At 46.1% G+C, this 9,700-nt stretch overlaps 1 long non-coding RNA gene across 1 annotated transcript; it reads left to right on the top strand.

Annotated features, from left to right (window-relative positions):
* Positions 1-1,372: 1,372 nt before the first annotated feature.
* LOC129861920 (uncharacterized) lies at positions 1,373-5,005 on the top strand. Its single transcript, XR_008760685.1, has 2 exons — positions 1,373-3,326; positions 3,425-5,005. It is a non-coding gene; the product is annotated as an uncharacterized LOC129861920 (long non-coding RNA).
* The last annotated feature ends 4,695 nt before the right edge of the window (positions 5,006-9,700 follow it).

Here is a 9,700-nt window from a genome sequence, read left to right as displayed (position 1 = left end):
AGAGTTCCATGTTAATTGTCCTATCCCGGTAGAGTTCCATGTTAATTGTCCTATCCCGGTAGAGTTCCATGTTAATTGTCCTATCCCGGTAGAGTTCCATGTTAATCGTCCTATCCCGGTGGAGTTCCATGTTAATTGTCCTATCCCGGTAGAGTTCCATGTTAATTGTCCTATCTTGGCGGAGTTCCATGTTAATCGTCCTATCCCGGTGGAGTTCCATGTTAATTGTCCTATCCTGGTAGAGTTCCATGTTAATTGTTTTCTCATCCTTCTTCATTGTGATCCACAATGCATCAGCCAATCCAATGATTACTCCTACCGTTAGTAAATAGTTTGTGTGTTGATGCACACAGTGAGTCCGTAATCATTGCTAATGTGCTACTGCGTGTGGCTCATTAAAGCCAGTGTGTCTGTTAGCTGCCTGGTGTCTTCAGGAGTGTTCACAGACCACAGTGCCGCGCTGCCAGGAGAGGCTTAGTAGGCCGCTGTGATGCCACGTAGCTCGTGTGTGTGTGTGTGTGTGTGTGTGTGTGTGTGTGTGTGTGTGTGTGTGTGTGTGTGTGTGTGTGTGTGTGTGTGTGTGTCAGTGCGCGCCCTGCTCTGTGTGTGTGTGTGTCAGTGCGCGCCCTGCTCTGTGTGTGTGTGTGTCTGTGTGTGTGTCAGTGCGCACCCTGCTCTGTGTGTGTGTGTGTGTGTGTCAGTGCGCGCCCTGCTCTGTGTGTCTGTGTGGCAGTGCGCGCCCTGCTCTGTGTGTGTGTGTGTGTGTGTGTGTGTGTGTCAGTGTGCGCCCTGCTCTGTGTGTGTGTGTGTGTGTGTGTGTGTGTGTCAGTGCGCGCCCTGCTCTGTGTGTGTGTGTGTGTGTGTGTGTGTCAGTGCTCGCTCTGCTCTGTGTCTGAGATAGCTGCTGTCTGTCGGATGCCATCCTGTTTGTCTCTTCTGTCCTGTTTCTCTTCTATCTTGTCTCTTCTGTCCTGTTTGTCTCTTCTGTCTTGTCTCTTCTGTCCCGTTTGTCTCTTCTGTCTCTTCTCTTCTGTCCTGTCTTGTCTCTTCTACCTCTGCTAAAGTACTTCATTATAGTATTCTGTCCACTAGGACAAAGGTTGCTGCTGTCCCTGTCCACCACACCCCTCGTCGCCAGACAACATTACTTAGGTTGTGTCCCAAATGCCACCCTAAAACCTACGTCAGGGACGAGGCGACCTACGTCAGGGACGAGGCGACCTACGTCAGGGACGAGGCGACTCCGCGTCAGGGACGAGGCGACTCCGCGTCAGGGACGAGGCGACTCCGCGTCAGGGACGAGGCGACTCCGCGTCAGGGACGAGGCGACTCCGCGTCAGGGACGAGGCGACTCCGCGTCAGGGACGAGGCGACTCCGCGTCAGGGACGAGGCGACTCCGCGTCAGGGACGAGGCGACTCCGCGTCAGGGACGAGGCGACTCCGCGTCAGGGACGAGGCGACTCCGCGTCAGGGACGAGGCGACTCCAGTCCTCAGAAGTCTGATTTAGTGTCACACTTTTTCCCCAGGCCCAGCTAACACACCTGACTCCAATAATCATCTGATTATGATCTATCGGTTTAGAATGCAATTAGTTTTAACTACGGTGTGTTAGCCAAGGGTAGAGGAAAACGTGTGACTTTGGCCCTTGACAACTGGAGTTTACACATCCCTGCCCTACATAGTGCACTACTTTTAACTGAGAGTCCTATGGGCCTTGGTCAAAAGTAATGCACTGTAGAGAATAGGGTGCTATTTTGGACGTATCCGTAGTTAGGAAAATGAGGGATATTCCTTCACAGCTCTGACGTGTGCGTCCTGACTGCCCTCTGAAGCTCATGGCAACGCGTGAGCTCATGGAAGCTCATGGCAGAAGCTCATGGCAACGCGTGAGCTTCTGGTCCCTGGCATCTGACTAACCCGGTCACCTGTGCCACAGGGTCACACAACAGAACACACACAACAGAACACACACACACACACACACACACAAACTAGAAAGCTGATCTCTGGCAGCTCTGACGCCGAGGCCACCTGTGGAACAGTGTCAACAGAAATCAGATGAGGATGTGATGAGACTGTTATTGGGTGACATGCCTATTAATTTATCCATCCTACCTTCCCTCCGCCTATTAATTTATCCATCCTACCTTCCCTCCCGCCTATCATTTCTCCATCCTACCTTCCCTCCGCCTATTCATTTCTCCCCTCATCCTACCTTCCCTCCCGCCTATTCATTTCTCCCCTCATCCTACCTTCCCTCCGCCTATTCATTTCTTCCCTCATCCTACCTTCCCTCCGCCTATTAATTTCTCCCTTCATCCTACCTTCCCTCCCGCCTATTCATTTCTCCCCTCATCCTACCTTCCCTCCCGCCTATTCATTTCTCCCCTCATCCTACCTTCCCTCCCGCCTATTCATTTCTCCCCTCATCCTACCTTCCCTCCCGCCTATTCATTTCTCCCCTCATCCTACCTTCCCTCCGCCTATTCATTTCTTCCCTCATCCTACCTTCCCTCCGCCTATTAATTTCTCCCTTCATCCTACCTTCCCTCCCGCCTATTCATTTCTCCCCTCATCCTACCTTCCCTCCCGCCTATTCATTTCTCCCCTCATCCTACCTTCCCTCCCGCCTATTCATTTCTCCCCTCATCCTACCTTCCCTCCCGCCTATTCATTTCTCCCCTCATCCTACCTTCCCTCCCGCCTATTCATTTCTCCCCTCATCTTACCTTCCCTCCCGCCTATTCATTTCTCCCCTCATCCTACCTTCCCTCCCGCCTATTCATTTCTCCCCTCATCCTACCTTCCCTCCCGCCTATCATTTCTATCCCTCCCCTCCCTCCTCTATCCCTCCCCCTCTCTCCCTCTATCCCTCCCCGCTCTATTCCCTCACCCCTCTATTTCCTCCCCCCTCTATTCCCTCACCCCTATATTTCCTCCCCCCTCTATTTCCTCACCCCTGCCTATTCATTCATTACCCTTTCTATTCCCCATGCGGGCAAATCAATCCTCCGTGTGTGTACCTTCACACAAAGCCCTATTGACTTTCATAACTGAATCTCTCATCTTTCCCCTTTTTTCTTTTTGCCTGTCTGTGAGCAAGGTCTTTTACATTGTGTAACAGAAGTACCTTGTTGAGTAGAGGTGAATCTTACAAGGGGCTTTTGAATCATGGGCATTCAACACAAACACTCCCATTATCTTATTTTTTTTTTTAAAAGGTGGCGTTAAACATCGCTGATGTCACCGTTGGTCCCGGGCCAGGGACGGGGCGACTCCACGTCAGGGACGGGCCGACGGTAGGAACACGTTGTGCTGTCTGACGTAAGACTATATTGACAAGCCCTGTAATCATTTGGAAATATAATGACATTGAATCCACACGTGTACTGACATGCTGATAACTTCTTGTCTGGTCACAGTATTCATTGAACGAGGCATGTATCTGCACTGTGAACAAGGCATATATCTACACTGTGAACGAGGCAAACGAGGTTCACAGTAGGAATCCTGTCTGCAGTAGGATGGAGTATGTAGGAATCCTGGATGTATGAAACCATTTCCTCTCACAGCTTTGCAGTAGTCTCTGAGTCTGATCAGTCCAGGTAATTTCACCCCACAAACCCTCACAGTTTAATGAACCACATGATTACACCCAACTGGTTGTTCTGACGAGTCTCCCCAAACCCCCACAGTCACATCATTACACCCAACTGGTTGTTCTGACGATTCTCCCCAAACCCCCACAGTCACATGATTACACCCAACTGGTTGTTCTGACGAGGGGGAATGTCATGACTCTCCTGTGATGATCTGAAGGATCAGGTTACAGGTCCGCTCTACAGCGTACTCTCTCTCTCGTAGAGGGGGGAGAGCGGGAAGTCGACTGTTTTAATGGCGGTCGTTAAAATACGCTGCCTCTATGCTCTGTAGTGTTCGAGATTGGAATGTAAACTGTGGAACACAGAGAGACAGACACTTGGACAATCAAAAGTTTGAATAATTAAACAATATTTCTATTTTTGAGAATGTGGGAATGGTCCGTGGGTATTTAAAGAACAATTCTGTCAAAGTTGCTTCATTTGGTGAAAGACAGGAGACCCACATTACTGCATCTCTGTTTCTGTTAGATTTACATCTATATGTTAGATACAATTAATAAATATGAAACTATTTGTGAAAAGTTGTAATGTGATGTTAGCCTTCTAAATGAGAGTATGGATTTTCATATAAAGATTATCTAGTCAGTGGCCACGCCCCCGTGAGGCCAGACATTACATCAGGTGCCCCTTTTTTTCCACAGAGTATAAAACCATTTCCTACAAAATGTACATTAAGTCAGAGAACGCCCGGGACGGAGTCCCCACGTTGGAATGACTACAATTCTATAGGCCATTAGACTAGAAAACATGCAGCTGACGCTACATGTGAAATGGTTAAGAGCTACACCTCTATAGGCCACGGAGACCATACGGCGTGTAGCGTTGGCTACACGGCTAGAAATGGTTATAAAAACATTACCACAGAAGGAGAAGAGACAAGGACTTTTCAGTCTGCAGCTGAAATGTACGTAGCCTAGGACGAAGAATACCCAACGACCGCCGAAACATCTATCTACGCGACAACCTGGGTACGCCTGATGAATCCATTAGGAATGCAACTAGAGACTTTTCTATTGACTCTCTCCAGCAGATGGACCGGCGACCACAGAGCGAGACAAGACATACAATCGTAAATATGTAAATTGTTATTTATTATCAAATGAGCGGTTGTTCATGTTCAAAGTACTAGCAATTTCTATGTGTGTAGTTATCAGCTATGAGTCTCCCACTCTTGAGCGGTCCCCAACCCCTTTCCTTTGTTTACCAAGCCGTCATATCGTTTTTTTTGTCCACTAGGGACTTTTTCTTTGTATCATGTAATACTCAATGTATGATCTAATTGTGTGTTTCATGTATTTCTGTGATTTGATTTGTTAGTTAGTAAATAAATAATTAAGCCAACTTGTAAATCGCTGATTCATAATTTATGCTAGGGTTCGTGCAGTTATCCAAGGGTTTGCGACATTCAGAATATGACTGATGAGGTAATGATAATATTAAAACAAGACTCTACTTGATAAGATATGAAAATATCTGAAGAGTTATATTCGGGAATTGAAACTCTATAAACAACATATTCCCGTGGTTCACTGACTTCCTAGTTATTTAAAGCTACATAACTAGTTTAATCGCATAATTAAATTACACATAGAGAATTGATTTGACAAGATACAGTCTTCACATTTAATGATCGTCAACGACACAAAACAGTGAAATAATTAATAAATCATGCACGCGAGAGGTTCCAGATCTGGGCGAAAAGGTGCCGGAACAAACAAAGTCAAATCTGAGAGGTGCTTTTTCTGGCTCAAATTAACCTGTTTGGGATAGGCGGCAGCATTTTCACTTTTGCATGAAATGCGTGCCCAGAGTAAACGGCCTGCTACTCTGTCCCAGATGCTAATATATGCATATTATTAGTAGTATTGGATAAAAAAAACACTGTGACGTTTCTAAAACTGTTTGAATGATGTCTGTGAGTATAACAGAACTCATATGGTAGGCGAAAACCTGAGAAAAATCCAACCAGGAAATGGGAAATCTGAGGTTTGTAGTTTTTCAAAGCTCGAATACACAGTGTCTATGGGGTTAAGTTGCACTTCCTACGGCTTCCACTAGATGTCAACCATCTTTAGAAACTTGTTTCAGGCTTCTGCTATAAAGGAGGGGGGAATGGGAGCTGAATGAGTCATGGGTCTGGCAGAGCTCCCGACAGAGTTAGCTCTCGTTCCAGTGCTTTGCTACAGACAATGGAATTCTCCGGTTGGAACGTTATTGGTGATTTATGTTAAAAACATCCTAAGATTGTTTCCATACATTGTTTGATATGTTTCTACGGCCTGTAACGGAACTTTTCGAGTTTGTCTGGACGTAGTGCTCATGAAGATGGATTACTGGGCTGAACACGCTAACAACTAGTGGCTATTTGGACATAAATTATGGACTTTATGGAACTTTATGGAACAAATCAGTCATTTATTGTGGAACTGGGATTCCTGGGAGTGCATTCTGGTGAAGATCATCAAAGGTAAGTGAATATTTATCATGTTATTTCTAACTTCTGTTGATTCCAACATGGCGGATATTTTTGGGCACATTTGTGGCCTGCTGGAGGTCATTTTGCAGGGCGCTGGCAGTGCACCTCCTTGCACAAAGGCGGAGGTAGCGGTCCTGCTGCTGGGTTGTTGCCCTCCTATGGCCTCCTCCACGTCTCCTGATGTACTGGCCTGTCTCCTGGTAGCGCCTCCATGCTCTGGACACTACGCTGACAGACACAGCAAACCTTTTTGCCACAGCTCGCATTGATGTGCCATCCTGGATGAACTGCACTACCTGAGCCACTTGTGTGGGTTGTAGACTCCGTCTCATGCTACCACTAGAGTGAGAGCACCGCCAGCATTCAAAAGTGACCAAAACATCAGCCAGGAAGCATAGGAACTGAGAAGTGGTCTGTGATCACCACCTGCAGAATCACTCCTTTTTTGGGGGTGTCTTGCTAATTGCCTATAATTTCCACCTTTTGTCTATTCCATTTGCACAACAGCATGTGAAATTTATTGTCAATCAGTGTTGCTTCCTAAGTGGACAGTTTGATTTCACAGAAGTGTGATTGACTTGGAGTTACATTGTGTTGTTTAAGTGTTCCCTTTATTTTTTTGAGCAGTGTATTTAATGTAGTCTTGCTATCTGTGCCAGGCTATAAATGACACAGATTAATTCTAGTTGTATTTAATGTAGTCTTGCTATCTGTGCCAGGCTATAAATGACACAGATTAATTCTAGTTGTATTTAATGTAGTCTTGCTATCTGTGCCAGGCTATAAATGACACAGATTAATTCTAGTTGTATTTAATGTAGTCTTGCTATCTGTGCCAGGCTATAAATGACACAGATGATATGTAGTTAACATTGTATTTAATGTAGTTTTACTATCTGTACCAGGCTATAAATGAGACAGATGAAGTAACATCATGCACATATCTTTTCATGCTCAATTGCTTTCATTCAGTAGGCCATTGCAAAACAATTATCAGTAGGTCATGTGTAGAAAAGGTGACATAGTGTTGATCACAATGGCATTGTATTATACTCAATTTCTCAACCGTGGGCTAACGACTAACGTCAGATGGATATACGGGAATTCTTCAAAGAGAGGCAGTGCCAGCAGCTCTGCCGAAGGCCAATCCAGTGAGAAAGGAAGAGTTTACCAGTTCAAACAAACAAATTAAAACTTAAACTGATTAAAAACCTATTAAGCCTTGAGTTATTGTAAATATAAGTTTAATAACAATGCATGTCAAAACACAACAGACAAGAATGAGGGGAAGAAGCTGGAGGCTGACAGGGCTGAGGGAGCATGTCTGATGAAGGTTAGTGATTAAAAAAGCAAGTAGATGTTTAAGCTTTCAGTTAAATTTGTACAGCATATGACAGCATATGTATTTTGTTAGGCATAAATAAATGATGTTCAGGACATCTTAAAGGGTCATGCAGAAAGAGAGGCTTCTATGCAAGGCAGAGATCAACATGTATGAGTGAGAGAGAGCAAGTATGCCCAGAGAGGGACAACAAACAGATCTAGAGAGGGACAACAAACATATCCAGAGAGAGAGGGACAACAAACAGATCTAGAGAGGGACAACAAACAGATCCAGAGAGGGACAACAAACAGATCCAGAGAGAGAGGGACAACAAACAGATCCAGAGAGAGAGGGACAACAAACAGATCCAGAGAGAGAGGGACAACAAACAGATCCAGAGAGAGAGGGACAACAAACAGATCCAGAGAGAGAGGGACAACAAACAGATCCAGAGAGAGAGGGACAACAAACAGATCCAGAGAGAGAGGGACAACAAACAGATCCAGAGAGAGAGGGACAACAAGCAGATCCAGACAGAGAGGGACAACAAACAGATCCAGAGAGAGAGAGACAACAAACAGATCCAGAGAGGGACAACAAACAGATCCAGAGAGAGAGGGACAACAAACAGATCCAGAGAGGGACAACAAACAGATCCAGAGAGGGACAACAAACAGATCCAGAGAGGGACAACAAACAGATCCAGAGAGAGAGGGACAACAAACAGATCCAGAGAGGGACAACAAACAGATCCAGAGAGAGAGAGACAACAAACAGATCCAGAGAGGGAGGGACAACAAACAGATCCAGAGAGAGAGGGACAACAAACAGATCCAGAGAGGGACAACAAACAGATCCAGAGAGAGAGGGACAACAAACAGATCCAGAGAGAGAGGGACAACAAACAGATCCAGAGAGAGAGAGAGGGACAGCAAACAGATCTAGAGAGAGGGACAACAAACAGATCCAGAGAGAGAGGGACAACAAACAGATCCAGAGAGAGAGGGACAACAAACAGATCCAGAGAGAGGGACAACAAACAGATCCAGAGAGAGGGACAACAAACAGATCCAGAGAGAGGGACAACAAACAGACCCAGAGAGAGAGAGGGACAACAAACAGATCCAGAGAGAGACAACAAACAGATCCAGAGAGAGAGGGACAACAAACAGATCCAGAGAGAGGGACAACAAACAGATCCAGAGAGAGAGAGGGACAACAAACAGATCCAGAGAGAGAGGGACAACAAACAGATCCAGAGAGAGAGGGACAACAAACAGATCCAGAGAGAGACGGACAACAAACAGATCCCGACAGGAAGGGACAACAAACAGATCCAGAGAGAGAGGGACAACAAACAGATCCAGAGAGAGAGGGACAACAAACAGATCCAGAGAGAGAGGGACAACAAACAGATCCAGAGAGAGAGGGACAACAAACAGATCCAGAGAGAGAGGGACAACAAACAGATCCAGAGAGAGAGGGACAACAAACAGATCCAGAGAGAGAGGGACAACAAACAGATCCAGAGAGAGAGGGACAACAAACAGATCCAGAGAGAGAGAGACAACAAACAGATCCAGAGAGAGAGGGCCAACAAACAGATCCAGAGAGAGAGGGACAACAAACAGATCCAGAGAGAGAGGGACAACAAACAGATCCAGAGAGAGAGGGACAACAAACAGATCCAGAGAGGGAGGGACAACAAACAGATCCAGAGAGGGAGGGACAACAAACAGATCCAGAGAGAGAGGGACAACAAACAGATCCAGAGAGAGAGGGACAACAAACAGATCCAGAGAGAGAGGGACAACAAACAGATCCAGAGAGGGACAACAAACAGATCCAGAGAGAGAGGGACAACAAACAGATCCAGAGAGAGAGAGAGGGACAAAAAACAGATCCAGAGAGAGGGACAACAAACAGATCCAGAGAGAGAGGGACAACAAACAGATCCAGAGAGAGAGGGACAACAAACAGATCCAGAGAGAGAGAGAGGGACAACAAACAGATCCAGAGAGAGGGACAACAAACAGATCCAGAGAGAGAGGGACAACAAACAGATCCAGAGAGAGAGGGACAACAAACAGATCCAGAGAGAGAGGGACAACAAACAGATCCAGAGAGAGAGGGACAACAAACAGATCCAGAGAGAGGGACAACAAACAGATCCAGAGAGAGAGAGGGACAACAAACAGATCCAGAGAGAGAGGGACAACAAACAGATCCAGAGAGA

Source organism: Salvelinus fontinalis, chromosome 9 (genome assembly GCF_029448725.1).
Source record: "Salvelinus fontinalis isolate EN_2023a chromosome 9, ASM2944872v1, whole genome shotgun sequence".
Classification (NCBI taxonomy): domain Eukaryota; kingdom Metazoa; phylum Chordata; class Actinopteri; order Salmoniformes; family Salmonidae; genus Salvelinus; species Salvelinus fontinalis.
Note: the sequence above shows the minus strand (reverse complement) of the source record. Positions and strands in the feature narration are given on the sequence as shown.